We start from the raw sequence: 16,909 nt of genomic DNA, 5'->3' as shown, positions 1-16,909 counted from the left end.
TTGATGCTGGGTGCGTAGTAATGACTCCCATAACTTTCTGTCATTTCTTTCATGGTTCCGCGCAGCCATCCATTTGCCACCAATGCTGCCCAAGGTCTTTGTATCAAAGTTCCTTTCCTTTCTGTAAAATTGAAATTTGGAGCACCCCTGCTTATCCCCAAGCCAAGACAGAACATGAACTTTGGTCTGAAATCCTCCTTTGGGGTGATAAGACGTACCTTACAGTGTGCTCTAAGAACTGGTGACTTTGAGAGGGAGCTGCAGGTAATGTTCATGATTTTCATCGATCTGCTCCTGATCCCCACCCCCACAACCTTTCTTGAGCGAGAGATAATTACAGCGCTGAAAGATACTTCAGCCACTCCTTCGATAGCTCAGTTGGTAGAGCGGAGGACTGTAGCATAAAGTCAGACATCCTTAGGTCGCTGGTTCAAATCCGGCTCGAAGGATTTTTTGCTTCGATTTCCATATATTTCACTTTTATTCAAACAATACCTTCCATTGATTATGATCGAGACTTTGCAGTCCCTGGGTTTCAGGGATTCCTTGCATCCATCAAACAGCTCGAGGGCAAAAGTGGGGATGTAGCTCAGTGGTAGAGCGCATGCTTCGCATGTATGAGGTCCCGGGTTCAATCCCCGGCATCTCCAGGAGCCTCTGTTCCTTATCTTGGCTTTTTTCCAGAAGGCTAGCCTGCCATCATGCAGAAAGAAGAAGTTTGTCATGCAGTTGGGGTGAGAGCCCCACTTAAATAGTCAGACATTTGCTTTGGAAAAATCTTTGAACTAGGCATAGTTTGCGCATTTCAAGAAAATCGGAGAATTTTGCATTCCAAAAGAAGGAAATAAATGCCCTCTCTGAGGATCGAACTCAGGACCTTCAGATTATGAGACTGACGCGCTGCCTACTGCGCTAAGAAGACTGTATATAGGCATCTGTACATAAGACCATGAAGATCATCCAGGTACAAGGCTGAAGGATTTTCCTGACTGACATTGTATACTGCAGAGTCGAATGGGGTGATGTGGCCGTCGGTTCAATGCAGGGTTTCCAATCATACAGTCAAACCTTGCAGAAGTGGGGATGTAGCTCAGTGGTAGAGCGCATGCTTTGCATGTATGAGGCCCCGGGTTCAATCCCCGGCATCTCCAGACTTTTGCCATGCTTACCTTGGATTTTGGGCCGAAAGCTAGGCTGGCATCATGATGAAGGAAGAGATATGTCCTCCAACCGGGATGAGGACCCCGCTTAATCTGTCAGACGTTTGCCTTGAAAAATCCCATGAAATGGGGCTATCTCATTTTTGATGATTATAGATCAAAAGAATCCTACTTGTTGAAGACATCAAAGTGATGATTCATCTTGACAACCATAATGCTTTGATGATAGAAATCTGTCGCATCTCTCTTGATCATTGGTAAGGGTTCTTCTTCTAAACCAGAGACTCTTTACAGTAGCTTTTAGAAAAACGGAATATTTTGTTTATCTCAATCACCTTCAATCTACAGATTTTTCCGTTCTCTTTCCTTTTGAAAATGCATCCAAAATGCACGTTCTTGATGCTGGGTGCGTAGTAATCACTCCCATAACTTTCTGTCATTTCTTTCATGGTTCCGCGCAGCCATCCATTTGCCACCAATGCTGCCCAAGGTCTTTGTATCAAAGTTCCTTTCCTTTCTGTAAAATTGAAATTTGGAGCACCCCTGCTTATCCCCAAGCCAAGACAGAACATGAACTTTGGTCTGAAATCCTCCTTTGGGGTGATAAGACGTACCTTACAGTGTGCTCTAAGAACTGGTGACTTTGAGAGGGAGCTGCAGGTAATGTTCATGATTTTCATCGATCTGCTCCTGATCCCCACCCCCACAACCTTTCTTGAGCGAGAGATAATTACAGCGCTGAAAGATACTTCAGCCACTCCTTCGATAGCTCAGTTGGTAGAGCGGAGGACTGTAGCATAAAGTCAGACATCCTTAGGTCGCTGGTTCAAATCCGGCTCGAAGGATTTTGTGCTTCGATTTCCATATATTTCACTTTTATTCAAACAATACCTTCCATTGATTATGATCGAGACTTTGCAGTCCCTGGGTTTCAGGGATTCCTTGCATCCATCAAACAGCTCGAGTGCAAAAGTGGGGATGTAGCTCAGTGGTAGAGCGCATGCTTCGCATGTATGAGGTCCCGGGTTCAATCCCCGGCATCTCCAGGAGCCTCTGTTCCTTATCTTGGCTTTTTTCCAGAAGGCTAGCCTGCCATCATGCAGAAAGAAGAAGTTTGTCATGCAGTTGGGGTGAGAGCCCCACTTAAATAGTCAGACATTTGCTTTGGAAAAATCTTTGAACTAGGCATAGTTTGCGCATTTCAAGAAAATCGGAGAATTTTGCATTCCAAAAGAAGGAAATAAATGCCCTCTCTGAGGATCGAACTCAGGACCTTCAGATTATGAGACTGACGCGCTGCCTACTGCGCTAAGAAGGCTGTATATAGGCATCTGTACATAAGACCATGAAGATCATCCAGGTACAAGGCTGAAGGATTTTCCTGACTGACATTGTATACAGCAGAGTCGAATGGGGTGATGTGGCCGTCGGTTCAATGCAGGGTTTCCAATCATACAGTCAAACCTTGCAGAAGTGGGGATGTAGCTCAGTGGTAGAGCGCATGCTTTGCATGTATGAGGCCCCGGGTTCAATCCCCGGCATCTCCAGACTTTTGCCATGCTTACCTTGGATTTTGGGCCGAAAGCTAGGCTGGCATCATGATGAAGGAAGAGATATGTCCTCCAACCGGGATGAGGACCCCGCTTAATCTGTCAGACGTTTGCCTTGAAAAATCCCATGAAATGGGGCTATCTCATTTTTGATGATTATAGATCAAAAGAATCCTACTTGTTGAAGACATCAAAGTGATGATTCATCTTGACAACCATAATGCTTTGATGATAGAAATCTGTCGCATCTCTCTTGATCATTGGTAAGGGTTCTTCTTCTAAACCAGAGACTCTTTACAGTAGCTTTTAGAAAAACGGAATATTTTGTTTATCTCAATCACCTTCAATCTACAGATTTTTCCGTTCTCTTTCCTTTTGAAAATGCATCCAAAATGCACGTTCTTGATGCTGGGTGCGTAGTAATCACTCCCATAACTTTCTGTCATTTCTTTCATGGTTCCGCGCAGCCATCCATTTGCCACCAATGCTGCCCAAGGTCTTTGTATCAAAGTTCCTTTCCTTTCTGTAAAATTGAAATTTGGAGCACCCCTGCTTATCCCCAAGCCAAGACAGAACATGAACTTTGGTCTGAAATCCTCCTTTGGGGTGATAAGACGTACCTTACAGTGTGCTCTAAGAACTGGTGACTTTGAGAGGGAGCTGCAGGTAATGTTCATGATTTTCATCGATCTGCTCCTGATCCCCACCCCCACAACCTTTCTTGAGCGAGAGATAATTACAGCGCTGAAAGATACTTCAGCCACTCCTTCGATAGCTCAGTTGGTAGAGCGGAGGACTGTAGCATAAAGTCAGACATCCTTAGGTCGCTGGTTCAAATCCGGCTCGAAGGATTTTGTGCTTCGATTTCCATATATTTCACTTTTATTCAAACAATACCTTCCATTGATTATGATCGAGACTTTGCAGTCCCTGGGTTTCAGGGATTCCTTGCATCCATCAAACAGCTCGAGTGCAAAAGTGGGGATGTAGCTCAGTGGTAGAGCGCATGCTTCGCATGTATGAGGTCCCGGGTTCAATCCCCGGCATCTCCAGGAGCCTCTGTTCCTTATCTTGGCTTTTTTCCAGAAGGCTAGCCTGCCATCATGCAGAAAGAAGAAGTTTGTCATGCAGTTGGGGTGAGAGCCCCACTTAAATAGTCAGACATTTGCTTTGGAAAAATCTTTGAACTAGGCATAGTTTGCGCATTTCAAGAAAATCGGAGAATTTTGCATTCCAAAAGAAGGAAATAAATGCCCTCTCTGAGGATCGAACTCAGGACCTTCAGATTATGAGACTGACGCGCTGCCTACTGCGCTAAGAAGGCTGTATATAGGCATCTGTACATAAGACCATGAAGATCATCCAGGTACAAGGCTGAAGGATTTTCCTGACTGACATTGTATACTGCAGAGTCGAAAGGGGTGATGTGGCCGTCGGTTCAATGCAGGGTTTCCAATCATACAGTCAAACCTTGCAGAAGTGGGGATGTAGCTCAGTGGTAGAGCGCATGCTTTGCATGTATGAGGCCCCGGGTTCAATCCCCGGCATCTCCAGACTTTTGCCATGCTTACCTTGGATTTTGGGCCGAAAGCTAGGCTGGCATCATGATGAAGGAAGAGATATGTCCTCCAACCGGGATGAGGACCCCGCTTAATCTGTCAGACGTTTGCCTTGAAAAATCCCATGAAATGGGGCTATCTCATTTTTGATGATTATAGATCAAAAGAATCCTACTTGTTGAAGACATCAAAGTGATGATTCATCTTGACAACCATAATGCTTTGATGATAGAAATCTGTCGCATCTCTCTTGATCATTGGTAAGGGTTCTTCTTCTAAACCAGAGACTCTTTACAGTAGCTTTTAGAAAAACGGAATATTTTGTTTATCTCAATCACCTTCAATCTACAGATTTTTCCGTTCTCTTTCCTTTTGAAAATGCATCCAAAATGCACGTTCTTGATGCTGGGTGCGTAGTAATCACTCCCATAACTTTCTGTCATTTCTTTCATGGTTCCGCGCAGCCATCCATTTGCCACCAATGCTGCCCAAGGTCTTTGTATCAAAGTTCCTTTCCTTTCTGTAAAATTGAAATTTGGAGCACCCCTGCTTATCCCCAAGCCAAGACAGAACATGAACTTTGGTCTGAAATCCTCCTTTGGGGTGATAAGACGTACCTTACAGTGTGCTCTAAGAACTGGTGACTTTGAGAGGGAGCTGCAGGTAATGTTCATGATTTTCATCGATCTGCTCCTGATCCCCACCCCCACAACCTTTCTTGAGCGAGAGATAATTACAGCGCTGAAAGATACTTCAGCCACTCCTTCGATAGCTCAGTTGGTAGAGCGGAGGACTGTAGCATAAAGTCAGACATCCTTAGGTCGCTGGTTCAAATCCGGCTCGAAGGATTTTGTGCTTCGATTTCCATATATTTCACTTTTATTCAAACAATACCTTCCATTGATTATGATCGAGACTTTGCAGTCCCTGGGTTTCAGGGATTCCTTGCATCCATCAAACAGCTCGAGTGCAAAAGTGGGGATGTAGCTCAGTGGTAGAGCGCATGCTTCGCATGTATGAGGTCCCGGGTTCAATCCCCGGCATCTCCAGGAGCCTCTGTTCCTTATCTTGGCTTTTTTCCAGAAGGCTAGCCTGCCATCATGCAGAAAGAAGAAGTTTGTCATGCAGTTGGGGTGAGAGCCCCACTTAAATAGTCAGACATTTGCTTTGGAAAAATCTTTGAACTAGGCATAGTTTGCGCATTTCAAGAAAATCGGAGAATTTTGCATTCCAAAAGAAGGAAATAAATGCCCTCTCTGAGGATCGAACTCAGGACCTTCAGATTATGAGACTGACGCGCTGCCTACTGCGCTAAGAAGGCTGTATATAGGCATCTGTACATAAGACCATGAAGATCATCCAGGTACAAGGCTGAAGGATTTTCCTGACTGACATTGTATACTGCAGAGTCGAAAGGGGTGATGTGGCCGTCGGTTCAATGCAGGGTTTCCAATCATACAGTCAAACCTTGCAGAAGTGGGGATGTAGCTCAGTGGTAGAGCGCATGCTTTGCATGTATGAGGCCCCGGGTTCAATCCCCGGCATCTCCAGACTTTTGCCATGCTTACCTTGGATTTTGGGCCGAAAGCTAGGCTGGCATCATGATGAAGGAAGAGATATGTCCTCCAACCGGGATGAGGACCCCGCTTAATCTGTCAGACGTTTGCCTTGAAAAATCCCATGAAATGGGGCTATCTCATTTTTGATGATTATAGATCAAAAGAATCCTACTTGTTGAAGACATCAAAGTGATGATTCATCTTGACAACCATAATGCTTTGATGATAGAAATCTGTCGCATCTCTCTTGATCATTGGTAAGGGTTCTTCTTCTAAACCAGAGACTCTTTACAGTAGCTTTTAGAAAAACGGAATATTTTGTTTATCTCAATCACCTTCAATCTACAGATTTTTCCGTTCTCTTTCCTTTTGAAAATGCATCCAAAATGCACGTTCTTGATGCTGGGTGCGTAGTAATGACTCCCATAACTTTCTGTCATTTCTTTCATGGTTCCGCGCAGCCATCCATTTGCCACCAATGCTGCCCAAGGTCTTTGTATCAAAGTTCCTTTCCTTTCTGTAAAATTGAAATTTGGAGCACCCCTGCTTATCCCCAAGCCAAGACAGAACATGAACTTTGGTCTGAAATCCTCCTTTGGGGTGATAAGACGTACCTTACAGTGTGCTCTAAGAACTGGTGACTTTGAGAGGGAGCTGCAGGTAATGTTCATGATTTTCATCGATCTGCTCCTGATCCCCACCCCCACAACCTTTCTTGAGCGAGAGATAATTACAGCGCTGAAAGATACTTCAGCCACTCCTTCGATAGCTCAGTTGGTAGAGCGGAGGACTGTAGCATAAAGTCAGACATCCTTAGGTCGCTGGTTCAAATCCGGCTCGAAGGATTTTTTGCTTCAATTTCCATATATTTCACTTTTATTCAAACAATACCTTCCATTGATTATGATCGAGACTTTGCAGTCCCTGGGTTTCAGGGATTCCTTGCATCCATCAAACAGCTCGAGGGCAAAAGTGGGGATGTAGCTCAGTGGTAGAGCGCATGCTTCGCATGTATGAGGTCCCGGGTTCAATCCCCGGCATCTCCAGGAGCCTCTGTTCCTTATCTTGGCTTTTTTCCAGAAGGCTAGCCTGCCATCATGCAGAAAGAAGAAGTTTGTCATGCAGTTGGGGTGAGAGCCCCACTTAAATAGTCAGACATTTGCTTTGGAAAAATCTTTGAACTAGGCATAGTTTGCGCATTTCAAGAAAATCGGAGAATTTTGCATTCCAAAAGAAGGAAATAAATGCCCTCTCTGAGGATCGAACTCAGGACCTTCAGATTATGAGACTGACGCGCTGCCTACTGCGCTAAGAAGACTGTATATAGGCATCTGTACATAAGACCATGAAGATCATCCAGGTACAAGGCTGAAGGATTTTCCTGACTGACATTGTATACTGCAGAGTCGAATGGGGTGATGTGGCCGTCGGTTCAATGCAGGGTTTCCAATCATACAGTCAAACCTTGCAGAAGTGGGGATGTAGCTCAGTGGTAGAGCGCATGCTTTGCATGTATGAGGCCCCGGGTTCAATCCCCGGCATCTCCAGACTTTTGCCATGCTTACCTTGGATTTTGGGCCGAAAGCTAGGCTGGCATCATGATGAAGGAAGAGATATGTCCTCCAACCGGGATGAGGACCCCGCTTAATCTGTCAGACGTTTGCCTTGAAAAATCCCATGAAATGGGGCTATCTCATTTTTGATGATTATAGATCAAAAGAATCCTACTTGTTGAAGACATCAAAGTGATGATTCATCTTGACAACCATAATGCTTTGATGATAGAAATCTGTCGCATCTCTCTTGATCATTGGTAAGGGTTCTTCTTCTAAACCAGAGACTCTTTACAGTAGCTTTTAGAAAAACGGAATATTTTGTTTATCTCAATCACCTTCAATCTACAGATTTTTCCGTTCTCTTTCCTTTTGAAAATGCATCCAAAATGCACGTTCTTGATGCTGGGTGCGTAGTAATGACTCCCATAACTTTCTGTCATTTCTTTCATGGTTCCGCGCAGCCATCCATTTGCCACCAATGCTGCCCAAGGTCTTTGTATCAAAGTTCCTTTCCTTTCTGTAAAATTGAAATTTGGAGCACCCCTGCTTATCCCCAAGCCAAGACAGAACATGAACTTTGGTCTGAAATCCTCCTTTGGGGTGATAAGACGTACCTTACAGTGTGCTCTAAGAACTGGTGACTTTGAGAGGGAGCTGCAGGTAATGTTCATGATTTTCATCGATCTGCTCCTGATCCCCACCCCCACAACCTTTCTTGAGCGAGAGATAATTACAGCGCTGAAAGATACTTCAGCCACTCCTTCGATAGCTCAGTTGGTAGAGCGGAGGACTGTAGCATAAAGTCAGACATCCTTAGGTCGCTGGTTCAAATCCGGCTCGAAGGATTTTGTGCTTCGATTTCCATATATTTCACTTTTATTCAAACAATACCTTCCATTGATTATGATCGAGACTTTGCAGTCCCTGGGTTTCAGGGATTCCTTGCATCCATCAAACAGCTCGAGTGCAAAAGTGGGGATGTAGCTCAGTGGTAGAGCGCATGCTTCGCATGTATGAGGTCCCGGGTTCAATCCCCGGCATCTCCAGGAGCCTCTGTTCCTTATCTTGGCTTTTTTCCAGAAGGCTAGCCTGCCATCATGCAGAAAGAAGAAGTTTGTCATGCAGTTGGGGTGAGAGCCCCACTTAAATAGTCAGACATTTGCTTTGGAAAAATCTTTGAACTAGGCATAGTTTGCGCATTTCAAGAAAATCGGAGAATTTTGCATTCCAAAAGAAGGAAATAAATGCCCTCTCTGAGGATCGAACTCAGGACCTTCAGATTATGAGACTGACGCGCTGCCTACTGCGCTAAGAAGGCTGTATATAGGCATCTGTACATAAGACCATGAAGATCATCCAGGTACAAGGCTGAAGGATTTTCCTGACTGACATTGTATACAGCAGAGTCGAATGGGGTGATGTGGCCGTCGGTTCAATGCAGGGTTTCCAATCATACAGTCAAACCTTGCAGAAGTGGGGATGTAGCTCAGTGGTAGAGCGCATGCTTTGCATGTATGAGGCCCCGGGTTCAATCCCCGGCATCTCCAGGCTTTTGCCATGCTTACCTTGGATTTTGGGCCGAAAGCTAGGCTGGCATCATGATGAAGGAAGAGATATGTCCTCCAACCGGGATGAGGACCCCGCTTAATCTGTCAGACGTTTGCCTTGAAAAATCCCATGAAATGGGGCTATCTCATTTTTGATGATTATAGATCAAAAGAATCCTACTTGTTGAAGACATCAAAGTGATGATTCATCTTGACAACCATAATGCTTTGATGATAGAAATCTGTCGCATCTCTCTTGATCATTGGTAAGGGTTCTTCTTCTAAACCAGAGACTCTTTACAGTAGCTTTTAGAAAAACGGAATATTTTGTTTATCTCAATCACCTTCAATCTACAGATTTTTCCGTTCTCTTTCCTTTTGAAAATGCATCCAAAATGCACGTTCTTGATGCTGGGTGCGTAGTAATGACTCCCATAACTTTCTGTCATTTCTTTCATGGTTCCGCGCAGCCATCCATTTGCCACCAATGCTGCCCAAGGTCTTTGTATCAAAGTTCCTTTCCTTTCTGTAAAATTGAAATTTGGAGCACCCCTGCTTATCCCCAAGCCAAGACAGAACATGAACTTTGGTCTGAAATCCTCCTTTGGGGTGATAAGACGTACCTTACAGTGTGCTCTAAGAACTGGTGACTTTGAGAGGGAGCTGCAGGTAATGTTCATGATTTTCATCGATCTGCTCCTGATCCCCACCCCCACAACCTTTCTTGAGCGAGAGATAATTACAGCGCTGAAAGATACTTCAGCCACTCCTTCGATAGCTCAGTTGGTAGAGCGGAGGACTGTAGCATAAAGTCAGACATCCTTAGGTCGCTGGTTCAAATCCGGCTCGAAGGATTTTGTGCTTCGATTTCCATATATTTCACTTTTATTCAAACAATACCTTCCATTGATTATGATCGAGACTTTGCAGTCCCTGGGTTTCAGGGATTCCTTGCATCCATCAAACAGCTCGAGTGCAAAAGTGGGGATGTAGCTCAGTGGTAGAGCGCATGCTTCGCATGTATGAGGTCCCGGGTTCAATCCCCGGCATCTCCAGGAGCCTCTGTTCCTTATCTTGGCTTTTTTCCAGAAGGCTAGCCTGCCATCATGCAGAAAGAAGAAGTTTGTCATGCAGTTGGGGTGAGAGCCCCACTTAAATAGTCAGACATTTGCTTTGGAAAAATCTTTGAACTAGGCATAGTTTGCGCATTTCAAGAAAATCGGAGAATTTTGCATTCCAAAAGAAGGAAATAAATGCCCTCTCTGAGGATCGAACTCAGGACCTTCAGATTATGAGACTGACGCGCTGCCTACTGCGCTAAGAAGGCTGTATATAGGCATCTGTACATAAGACCATGAAGATCATCCAGGTACAAGGCTGAAGGATTTTCCTGACTGACATTGTATACAGCAGAGTCGAATGGGGTGATGTGGCCGTCGGTTCAATGCAGGGTTTCCAATCATACAGTCAAACCTTGCAGAAGTGGGGATGTAGCTCAGTGGTAGAGCGCATGCTTTGCATGTATGAGGCCCCGGGTTCAATCCCCGGCATCTCCAGACTTTTGCCATGCTTACCTTGGATTTTGGGCCGAAAGCTAGGCTGGCATCATGATGAAGGAAGAGATATGTCCTCCAACCGGGATGAGGACCCCGCTTAATCTGTCAGACGTTTGCCTTGAAAAATCCCATGAAATGGGGCTATCTCATTTTTGATGATTATAGATCAAAAGAATCCTACTTGTTGAAGACATCAAAGTGATGATTCATCTTGACAACCATAATGCTTTGATGATAGAAATCTGTCGCATCTCTCTTGATCATTGGTAAGGGTTCTTCTTCTAAACCAGAGACTCTTTACAGTAGCTTTTAGAAAAACGGAATATTTTGTTTATCTCAATCACCTTCAATCTACAGATTTTTCCGTTCTCTTTCCTTTTGAAAATGCATCCAAAATGCACGTTCTTGATGCTGGGTGCGTAGTAATGACTCCCATAACTTTCTGTCATTTCTTTCATGGTTCCGCGCAGCCATCCATTTGCCACCAATGCTGCCCAAGGTCTTTGTATCAAAGTTCCTTTCCTTTCTGTAAAATTGAAATTTGGAGCACCCCTGCTTATCCCCAAGCCAAGACAGAACATGAACTTTGGTCTGAAATCCTCCTTTGGGGTGATAAGACGTACCTTACAGTGTGCTCTAAGAACTGGTGACTTTGAGAGGGAGCTGCAGGTAATGTTCATGATTTTCATCGATCTGCTCCTGATCCCCACCCCCACAACCTTTCTTGAGCGAGAGATAATTACAGCGCTGAAAGATACTTCAGCCACTCCTTCGATAGCTCAGTTGGTAGAGCGGAGGACTGTAGCATAAAGTCAGACATCCTTAGGTCGCTGGTTCAAATCCGGCTCGAAGGATTTTTTGCTTCGATTTCCATATATTTCACTTTTATTCAAACAATACCTTCCATTGATTATGATCGAGACTTTGCAGTCCCTGGGTTTCAGGGATTCCTTGCATCCATCAAACAGCTCGAGGGCAAAAGTGGGGATGTAGCTCAGTGGTAGAGCGCATGCTTCGCATGTATGAGGTCCCGGGTTCAATCCCCGGCATCTCCAGGAGCCTCTGTTCCTTATCTTGGCTTTTTTCCAGAAGGCTAGCCTGCCATCATGCAGAAAGAAGAAGTTTGTCATGCAGTTGGGGTGAGAGCCCCACTTAAATAGTCAGACATTTGCTTTGGAAAAATCTTTGAACTAGGCATAGTTTGCGCATTTCAAGAAAATCGGAGAATTTTGCATTCCAAAAGAAGGAAATAAATGCCCTCTCTGAGGATCGAACTCAGGACCTTCAGATTATGAGACTGACGCGCTGCCTACTGCGCTAAGAAGACTGTATATAGGCATCTGTACATAAGACCATGAAGATCATCCAGGTACAAGGCTGAAGGATTTTCCTGACTGACATTGTATACAGCAGAGTCGAATGGGGTGATGTGGCCGTCGGTTCAATGCAGGGTTTCCAATCATACAGTCAAACCTTGCAGAAGTGGGGATGTAGCTCAGTGGTAGAGCGCATGCTTTGCATGTATGAGGCCCCGGGTTCAATCCCCGGCATCTCCAGACTTTTGCCATGCTTACCTTGGATTTTGGGCCGAAAGCTAGGCTGGCATCATGATGAAGGAAGAGATATGTCCTCCAACCGGGATGAGGACCCCGCTTAATCTGTCAGACGTTTGCCTTGAAAAATCCCATGAAATGGGGCTATCTCATTTTTGATGATTATAGATCAAAAGAATCCTACTTGTTGAAGACATCAAAGTGATGATTCATCTTGACAACCATAATGCTTTGATGATAGAAATCTGTCGCATCTCTCTTGATCATTGGTAAGGGTTCTTCTTCTAAACCAGAGACTCTTTACAGTAGCTTTTAGAAAAACGGAATATTTTGTTTATCTCAATCACCTTCAATCTACAGATTTTTCCGTTCTCTTTCCTTTTGAAAATGCATCCAAAATGCACGTTCTTGATGCTGGGTGCGTAGTAATCACTCCCATAACTTTCTGTCATTTCTTTCATGGTTCCGCGCAGCCATCCATTTGCCACCAATGCTGCCCAAGGTCTTTGTATCAAAGTTCCTTTCCTTTCTGTAAAATTGAAATTTGGAGCACCCCTGCTTATCCCCAAGCCAAGACAGAACATGAACTTTGGTCTGAAATCCTCCTTTGGGGTGATAAGACGTACCTTACAGTGTGCTCTAAGAACTGGTGACTTTGAGAGGGAGCTGCAGGTAATGTTCATGATTTTCATCGATCTGCTCCTGATCCCCACCCCCACAACCTTTCTTGAGCGAGAGATAATTACAGCGCTGAAAGATACTTCAGCCACTCCTTCGATAGCTCAGTTGGTAGAGCGGAGGACTGTAGCATAAAGTCAGACATCCTTAGGTCGCTGGTTCAAATCCGGCTCGAAGGATTTTGTGCTTCGATTTCCATATATTTCACTTTTATTCAAACAATACCTTCCATTGATTATGATCGAGACTTTGCAGTCCCTGGGTTTCAGGGATTCCTTGCATCCATCAAACAGCTCGAGTGCAAAAGTGGGGATGTAGCTCAGTGGTAGAGCGCATGCTTCGCATGTATGAGGTCCCGGGTTCAATCCCCGGCATCTCCAGGAGCCTCTGTTCCTTATCTTGGCTTTTTTCCAGAAGGCTAGCCTGCCATCATGCAGAAAGAAGAAGTTTGTCATGCAGTTGGGGTGAGAGCCCCACTTAAATAGTCAGACATTTGCTTTGGAAAAATCTTTGAACTAGGCATAGTTTGCGCATTTCAAGAAAATCGGAGAATTTTGCATTCCAAAAGAAGGAAATAAATGCCCTCTCTGAGGATCGAACTCAGGACCTTCAGATTATGAGACTGACGCGCTGCCTACTGCGCTAAGAAGGCTGTATATAGGCATCTGTACATAAGACCATGAAGATCATCCAGGTACAAGGCTGAAGGATTTTCCTGACTGACATTGTATACTGCAGAGTCGAAAGGGGTGATGTGGCCGTCGGTTCAATGCAGGGTTTCCAATCATACAGTCAAACCTTGCAGAAGTGGGGATGTAGCTCAGTGGTAGAGCGCATGCTTTGCATGTATGAGGCCCCGGGTTCAATCCCCGGCATCTCCAGACTTTTGCCATGCTTACCTTGGATTTTGGGCCGAAAGCTAGGCTGGCATCATGATGAAGGAAGAGATATGTCCTCCAACCGGGATGAGGACCCCGCTTAATCTGTCAGACGTTTGCCTTGAAAAATCCCATGAAATGGGGCTATCTCATTTTTGATGATTATAGATCAAAAGAATCCTACTTGTTGAAGACATCAAAGTGATGATTCATCTTGACAACCATAATGCTTTGATGATAGAAATCTGTCGCATCTCTCTTGATCATTGGTAAGGGTTCTTCTTCTAAACCAGAGACTCTTTACAGTAGCTTTTAGAAAAACGGAATATTTTGTTTATCTCAATCACCTTCAATCTACAGATTTTTCCGTTCTCTTTCCTTTTGAAAATGCATCCAAAATGCACGTTCTTGATGCTGGGTGCGTAGTAATCACTCCCATAACTTTCTGTCATTTCTTTCATGGTTCCGCGCAGCCATCCATTTGCCACCAATGCTGCCCAAGGTCTTTGTATCAAAGTTCCTTTCCTTTCTGTAAAATTGAAATTTGGAGCACCCCTGCTTATCCCCAAGCCAAGACAGAACATGAACTTTGGTCTGAAATCCTCCTTTGGGGTGATAAGACGTACCTTACAGTGTGCTCTAAGAACTGGTGACTTTGAGAGGGAGCTGCAGGTAATGTTCATGATTTTCATCGATCTGCTCCTGATCCCCACCCCCACAACCTTTCTTGAGCGAGAGATAATTACAGCGCTGAAAGATACTTCAGCCACTCCTTCGATAGCTCAGTTGGTAGAGCGGAGGACTGTAGCATAAAGTCAGACATCCTTAGGTCGCTGGTTCAAATCCGGCTCGAAGGATTTTGTGCTTCGATTTCCATATATTTCACTTTTATTCAAACAATACCTTCCATTGATTATGATCGAGACTTTGCAGTCCCTGGGTTTCAGGGATTCCTTGCATCCATCAAACAGCTCGAGTGCAAAAGTGGGGATGTAGCTCAGTGGTAGAGCGCATGCTTCGCATGTATGAGGTCCCGGGTTCAATCCCCGGCATCTCCAGGAGCCTCTGTTCCTTATCTTGGCTTTTTTCCAGAAGGCTAGCCTGCCATCATGCAGAAAGAAGAAGTTTGTCATGCAGTTGGGGTGAGAGCCCCACTTAAATAGTCAGACATTTGCTTTGGAAAAATCTTTGAACTAGGCATAGTTTGCGCATTTCAAGAAAATCGGAGAATTTTGCATTCCAAAAGAAGGAAATAAATGCCCTCTCTGAGGATCGAACTCAGGACCTTCAGATTATGAGACTGACGCGCTGCCTACTGCGCTAAGAAGGCTGTATATAGGCATCTGTACATAAGACCATGAAGATCATCCAGGTACAAGGCTGAAGGATTTTCCTGACTGACATTGTATACTGCAGAGTCGAAAGGGGTGATGTGGCCGTCGGTTCAATGCAGGGTTTCCAATCATACAGTCAAACCTTGCAGAAGTGGGGATGTAGCTCAGTGGTAGAGCGCATGCTTTGCATGTATGAGGCCCCGGGTTCAATCCCCGGCATCTCCAGACTTTTGCCATGCTTACCTTGGATTTTGGGCCGAAAGCTAGGCTGGCATCATGATGAAGGAAGAGATATGTCCTCCAACCGGGATGAGGACCCCGCTTAATCTGTCAGACGTTTGCCTTGAAAAATCCCATGAAATGGGGCTATCTCATTTTTGATGATTATAGATCAAAAGAATCCTACTTGTTGAAGACATCAAAGTGATGATTCATCTTGACAACCATAATGCTTTGATGATAGAAATCTGTCGCATCTCTCTTGATCATTGGTAAGGGTTCTTCTTCTAAACCAGAGACTCTTTACAGTAGCTTTTAGAAAAACGGAATATTTTGTTTATCTCAATCACCTTCAATCTACAGATTTTTCCGTTCTCTTTCCTTTTGAAAATGCATCCAAAATGCACGTTCTTGATGCTGGGTGCGTAGTAATGACTCCCATAACTTTCTGTCATTTCTTTCATGGTTCCGCGCAGCCATCCATTTGCCACCAATGCTGCCCAAGGTCTTTGTATCAAAGTTCCTTTCCTTTCTGTAAAATTGAAATTTGGAGCACCCCTGCTTATCCCCAAGCCAAGACAGAACATGAACTTTGGTCTGAAATCCTCCTTTGGGGTGATAAGACGTACCTTACAGTGTGCTCTAAGAACTGGTGACTTTGAGAGGGAGCTGCAGGTAATGTTCATGATTTTCATCGATCTGCTCCTGATCCCCACCCCCACAACCTTTCTTGAGCGAGAGATAATTACAGCGCTGAAAGATACTTCAGCCACTCCTTCGATAGCTCAGTTGGTAGAGCGGAGGACTGTAGCATAAAGTCAGACATCCTTAGGTCGCTGGTTCAAATCCGGCTCGAAGGATTTTTTGCTTCAATTTCCATATATTTCACTTTTATTCAAACAATACCTTCCATTGATTATGATCGAGACTTTGCAGTCCCTGGGTTTCAGGGATTCCTTGCATCCATCAAACAGCTCGAGGGCAAAAGTGGGGATGTAGCTCAGTGGTAGAGCGCATGCTTCGCATGTATGAGGTCCCGGGTTCAATCCCCGGCATCTCCAGGAGCCTCTGTTCCTTATCTTGGCTTTTTTCCAGAAGGCTAGCCTGCCATCATGCAGAAAGAAGAAGTTTGTCATGCAGTTGGGGTGAGAGCCCCACTTAAATAGTCAGACATTTGCTTTGGAAAAATCTTTGAACTAGGCATAGTTTGCGCATTTCAAGAAAATCGGAGAATTTTGCATTCCAAAAGAAGGAAATAAATGCCCTCTCTGAGGATCGAACTCAGGACCTTCAGATTATGAGACTGACGCGCTGCCTACTGCGCTAAGAAGACTGTATATAGGCATCTGTACATAAGACCATGAAGATCATCCAGGTACAAGGCTGAAGGATTTTCCTGACTGACATTGTATACTGCAGAGTCGAATGGGGTGATGTGGCCGTCGGTTCAATGCAGGGTTTCCAATCATACAGTCAAACCTTGCAGAAGTGGGGATGTAGCTCAGTGGTAGAGCGCATGCTTTGCATGTATGAGGCCCCGGGTTCAATCCCCGGCATCTCCAGACTTTTGCCATGCTTACCTTGGATTTTGGGCCGAAAGCTAGGCTGGCATCATGATGAAGGAAGAGATATGTCCTCCAACCGGGATGAGGACCCCGCTTAATCTGTCAGACGTTTGCCTTGAAAAATCCCATGAAATGGGGCTATCTCATTTTTGATGATTATAGATCAAAAGAATCCTACTTGTTGAAGACATCAAA

General features: G+C 44.6%; 40 non-coding genes across 40 annotated transcripts; 33 read left to right on the top strand and 7 right to left on the bottom strand.

The window, feature by feature from the left end:
* The first annotated feature begins 363 nt into the window (after positions 1-363).
* On the top strand, positions 364-449 carry TRNAY-GUA (transfer RNA tyrosine (anticodon GUA)). Its single transcript is given in 2 exon segments — positions 364-400; positions 414-449. It is a non-coding gene; the product is annotated as a tRNA-Tyr (tRNA).
* A 129-nt stretch (positions 450-578) lies between these two features.
* On the top strand, positions 579-650 carry TRNAA-CGC (transfer RNA alanine (anticodon CGC)). Its single transcript has one exon. It is a non-coding gene; the product is annotated as a tRNA-Ala (tRNA).
* A 429-nt stretch (positions 651-1,079) lies between these two features.
* On the top strand, positions 1,080-1,151 carry TRNAA-UGC (transfer RNA alanine (anticodon UGC)). The gene has a single exon. It is a non-coding gene; the product is annotated as a tRNA-Ala (tRNA).
* A 768-nt stretch (positions 1,152-1,919) lies between these two features.
* TRNAY-GUA (transfer RNA tyrosine (anticodon GUA)) lies at positions 1,920-2,005 on the top strand. The gene is given in 2 exon segments: positions 1,920-1,956; positions 1,970-2,005. It is a non-coding gene; the product is annotated as a tRNA-Tyr (tRNA).
* Positions 2,006-2,134: 129 nt separating this feature from the next.
* On the top strand, positions 2,135-2,206 carry TRNAA-CGC (transfer RNA alanine (anticodon CGC)). The gene has a single exon. It is a non-coding gene; the product is annotated as a tRNA-Ala (tRNA).
* Positions 2,207-2,405: 199 nt separating this feature from the next.
* Positions 2,406-2,478, bottom strand: TRNAM-CAU (transfer RNA methionine (anticodon CAU)). Its single transcript has one exon. It is a non-coding gene; the product is annotated as a tRNA-Met (tRNA).
* Positions 2,479-2,635: 157 nt separating this feature from the next.
* On the top strand, positions 2,636-2,707 carry TRNAA-UGC (transfer RNA alanine (anticodon UGC)). The gene has a single exon. It is a non-coding gene; the product is annotated as a tRNA-Ala (tRNA).
* Positions 2,708-3,475: 768 nt separating this feature from the next.
* Positions 3,476-3,561, top strand: TRNAY-GUA (transfer RNA tyrosine (anticodon GUA)). Its single transcript is given in 2 exon segments — positions 3,476-3,512; positions 3,526-3,561. It is a non-coding gene; the product is annotated as a tRNA-Tyr (tRNA).
* Positions 3,562-3,690: 129 nt separating this feature from the next.
* Positions 3,691-3,762, top strand: TRNAA-CGC (transfer RNA alanine (anticodon CGC)). Its single transcript has one exon. It is a non-coding gene; the product is annotated as a tRNA-Ala (tRNA).
* A 199-nt stretch (positions 3,763-3,961) lies between these two features.
* TRNAM-CAU (transfer RNA methionine (anticodon CAU)) lies at positions 3,962-4,034 on the bottom strand. Its single transcript has one exon. It is a non-coding gene; the product is annotated as a tRNA-Met (tRNA).
* A 157-nt stretch (positions 4,035-4,191) lies between these two features.
* TRNAA-UGC (transfer RNA alanine (anticodon UGC)) lies at positions 4,192-4,263 on the top strand. The gene has a single exon. It is a non-coding gene; the product is annotated as a tRNA-Ala (tRNA).
* Positions 4,264-5,031: 768 nt separating this feature from the next.
* TRNAY-GUA (transfer RNA tyrosine (anticodon GUA)) lies at positions 5,032-5,117 on the top strand. Its single transcript is given in 2 exon segments — positions 5,032-5,068; positions 5,082-5,117. It is a non-coding gene; the product is annotated as a tRNA-Tyr (tRNA).
* A 129-nt stretch (positions 5,118-5,246) lies between these two features.
* TRNAA-CGC (transfer RNA alanine (anticodon CGC)) lies at positions 5,247-5,318 on the top strand. Its single transcript has one exon. It is a non-coding gene; the product is annotated as a tRNA-Ala (tRNA).
* Positions 5,319-5,517: 199 nt separating this feature from the next.
* TRNAM-CAU (transfer RNA methionine (anticodon CAU)) lies at positions 5,518-5,590 on the bottom strand. Its single transcript has one exon. It is a non-coding gene; the product is annotated as a tRNA-Met (tRNA).
* A 157-nt stretch (positions 5,591-5,747) lies between these two features.
* On the top strand, positions 5,748-5,819 carry TRNAA-UGC (transfer RNA alanine (anticodon UGC)). Its single transcript has one exon. It is a non-coding gene; the product is annotated as a tRNA-Ala (tRNA).
* A 768-nt stretch (positions 5,820-6,587) lies between these two features.
* On the top strand, positions 6,588-6,673 carry TRNAY-GUA (transfer RNA tyrosine (anticodon GUA)). The gene is given in 2 exon segments: positions 6,588-6,624; positions 6,638-6,673. It is a non-coding gene; the product is annotated as a tRNA-Tyr (tRNA).
* Positions 6,674-6,802: 129 nt separating this feature from the next.
* Positions 6,803-6,874, top strand: TRNAA-CGC (transfer RNA alanine (anticodon CGC)). Its single transcript has one exon. It is a non-coding gene; the product is annotated as a tRNA-Ala (tRNA).
* Positions 6,875-7,303: 429 nt separating this feature from the next.
* Positions 7,304-7,375, top strand: TRNAA-UGC (transfer RNA alanine (anticodon UGC)). Its single transcript has one exon. It is a non-coding gene; the product is annotated as a tRNA-Ala (tRNA).
* Positions 7,376-8,143: 768 nt separating this feature from the next.
* TRNAY-GUA (transfer RNA tyrosine (anticodon GUA)) lies at positions 8,144-8,229 on the top strand. Its single transcript is given in 2 exon segments — positions 8,144-8,180; positions 8,194-8,229. It is a non-coding gene; the product is annotated as a tRNA-Tyr (tRNA).
* A 129-nt stretch (positions 8,230-8,358) lies between these two features.
* TRNAA-CGC (transfer RNA alanine (anticodon CGC)) lies at positions 8,359-8,430 on the top strand. Its single transcript has one exon. It is a non-coding gene; the product is annotated as a tRNA-Ala (tRNA).
* Positions 8,431-8,629: 199 nt separating this feature from the next.
* TRNAM-CAU (transfer RNA methionine (anticodon CAU)) lies at positions 8,630-8,702 on the bottom strand. Its single transcript has one exon. It is a non-coding gene; the product is annotated as a tRNA-Met (tRNA).
* Positions 8,703-8,859: 157 nt separating this feature from the next.
* TRNAA-UGC (transfer RNA alanine (anticodon UGC)) lies at positions 8,860-8,931 on the top strand. The gene has a single exon. It is a non-coding gene; the product is annotated as a tRNA-Ala (tRNA).
* Positions 8,932-9,699: 768 nt separating this feature from the next.
* On the top strand, positions 9,700-9,785 carry TRNAY-GUA (transfer RNA tyrosine (anticodon GUA)). The gene is given in 2 exon segments: positions 9,700-9,736; positions 9,750-9,785. It is a non-coding gene; the product is annotated as a tRNA-Tyr (tRNA).
* A 129-nt stretch (positions 9,786-9,914) lies between these two features.
* Positions 9,915-9,986, top strand: TRNAA-CGC (transfer RNA alanine (anticodon CGC)). Its single transcript has one exon. It is a non-coding gene; the product is annotated as a tRNA-Ala (tRNA).
* A 199-nt stretch (positions 9,987-10,185) lies between these two features.
* Positions 10,186-10,258, bottom strand: TRNAM-CAU (transfer RNA methionine (anticodon CAU)). The gene has a single exon. It is a non-coding gene; the product is annotated as a tRNA-Met (tRNA).
* A 157-nt stretch (positions 10,259-10,415) lies between these two features.
* Positions 10,416-10,487, top strand: TRNAA-UGC (transfer RNA alanine (anticodon UGC)). Its single transcript has one exon. It is a non-coding gene; the product is annotated as a tRNA-Ala (tRNA).
* A 768-nt stretch (positions 10,488-11,255) lies between these two features.
* On the top strand, positions 11,256-11,341 carry TRNAY-GUA (transfer RNA tyrosine (anticodon GUA)). The gene is given in 2 exon segments: positions 11,256-11,292; positions 11,306-11,341. It is a non-coding gene; the product is annotated as a tRNA-Tyr (tRNA).
* Positions 11,342-11,470: 129 nt separating this feature from the next.
* On the top strand, positions 11,471-11,542 carry TRNAA-CGC (transfer RNA alanine (anticodon CGC)). Its single transcript has one exon. It is a non-coding gene; the product is annotated as a tRNA-Ala (tRNA).
* Positions 11,543-11,971: 429 nt separating this feature from the next.
* Positions 11,972-12,043, top strand: TRNAA-UGC (transfer RNA alanine (anticodon UGC)). Its single transcript has one exon. It is a non-coding gene; the product is annotated as a tRNA-Ala (tRNA).
* A 768-nt stretch (positions 12,044-12,811) lies between these two features.
* Positions 12,812-12,897, top strand: TRNAY-GUA (transfer RNA tyrosine (anticodon GUA)). Its single transcript is given in 2 exon segments — positions 12,812-12,848; positions 12,862-12,897. It is a non-coding gene; the product is annotated as a tRNA-Tyr (tRNA).
* A 129-nt stretch (positions 12,898-13,026) lies between these two features.
* TRNAA-CGC (transfer RNA alanine (anticodon CGC)) lies at positions 13,027-13,098 on the top strand. Its single transcript has one exon. It is a non-coding gene; the product is annotated as a tRNA-Ala (tRNA).
* Positions 13,099-13,297: 199 nt separating this feature from the next.
* TRNAM-CAU (transfer RNA methionine (anticodon CAU)) lies at positions 13,298-13,370 on the bottom strand. The gene has a single exon. It is a non-coding gene; the product is annotated as a tRNA-Met (tRNA).
* A 157-nt stretch (positions 13,371-13,527) lies between these two features.
* TRNAA-UGC (transfer RNA alanine (anticodon UGC)) lies at positions 13,528-13,599 on the top strand. The gene has a single exon. It is a non-coding gene; the product is annotated as a tRNA-Ala (tRNA).
* Positions 13,600-14,367: 768 nt separating this feature from the next.
* On the top strand, positions 14,368-14,453 carry TRNAY-GUA (transfer RNA tyrosine (anticodon GUA)). The gene is given in 2 exon segments: positions 14,368-14,404; positions 14,418-14,453. It is a non-coding gene; the product is annotated as a tRNA-Tyr (tRNA).
* Positions 14,454-14,582: 129 nt separating this feature from the next.
* TRNAA-CGC (transfer RNA alanine (anticodon CGC)) lies at positions 14,583-14,654 on the top strand. Its single transcript has one exon. It is a non-coding gene; the product is annotated as a tRNA-Ala (tRNA).
* Positions 14,655-14,853: 199 nt separating this feature from the next.
* Positions 14,854-14,926, bottom strand: TRNAM-CAU (transfer RNA methionine (anticodon CAU)). Its single transcript has one exon. It is a non-coding gene; the product is annotated as a tRNA-Met (tRNA).
* A 157-nt stretch (positions 14,927-15,083) lies between these two features.
* Positions 15,084-15,155, top strand: TRNAA-UGC (transfer RNA alanine (anticodon UGC)). The gene has a single exon. It is a non-coding gene; the product is annotated as a tRNA-Ala (tRNA).
* A 768-nt stretch (positions 15,156-15,923) lies between these two features.
* TRNAY-GUA (transfer RNA tyrosine (anticodon GUA)) lies at positions 15,924-16,009 on the top strand. Its single transcript is given in 2 exon segments — positions 15,924-15,960; positions 15,974-16,009. It is a non-coding gene; the product is annotated as a tRNA-Tyr (tRNA).
* A 129-nt stretch (positions 16,010-16,138) lies between these two features.
* On the top strand, positions 16,139-16,210 carry TRNAA-CGC (transfer RNA alanine (anticodon CGC)). Its single transcript has one exon. It is a non-coding gene; the product is annotated as a tRNA-Ala (tRNA).
* A 429-nt stretch (positions 16,211-16,639) lies between these two features.
* On the top strand, positions 16,640-16,711 carry TRNAA-UGC (transfer RNA alanine (anticodon UGC)). The gene has a single exon. It is a non-coding gene; the product is annotated as a tRNA-Ala (tRNA).
* Positions 16,712-16,909: the final 198 nt, after the last annotated feature.

Source organism: Triturus cristatus, chromosome 4_1 (assembly GCF_964204655.1).
Source record: "Triturus cristatus chromosome 4_1, aTriCri1.1, whole genome shotgun sequence".
Classification (NCBI taxonomy): Eukaryota; Metazoa; Chordata; class Amphibia; order Caudata; family Salamandridae; genus Triturus; species Triturus cristatus.
This window is presented reverse-complemented; position numbering and strand designations above follow the sequence as displayed.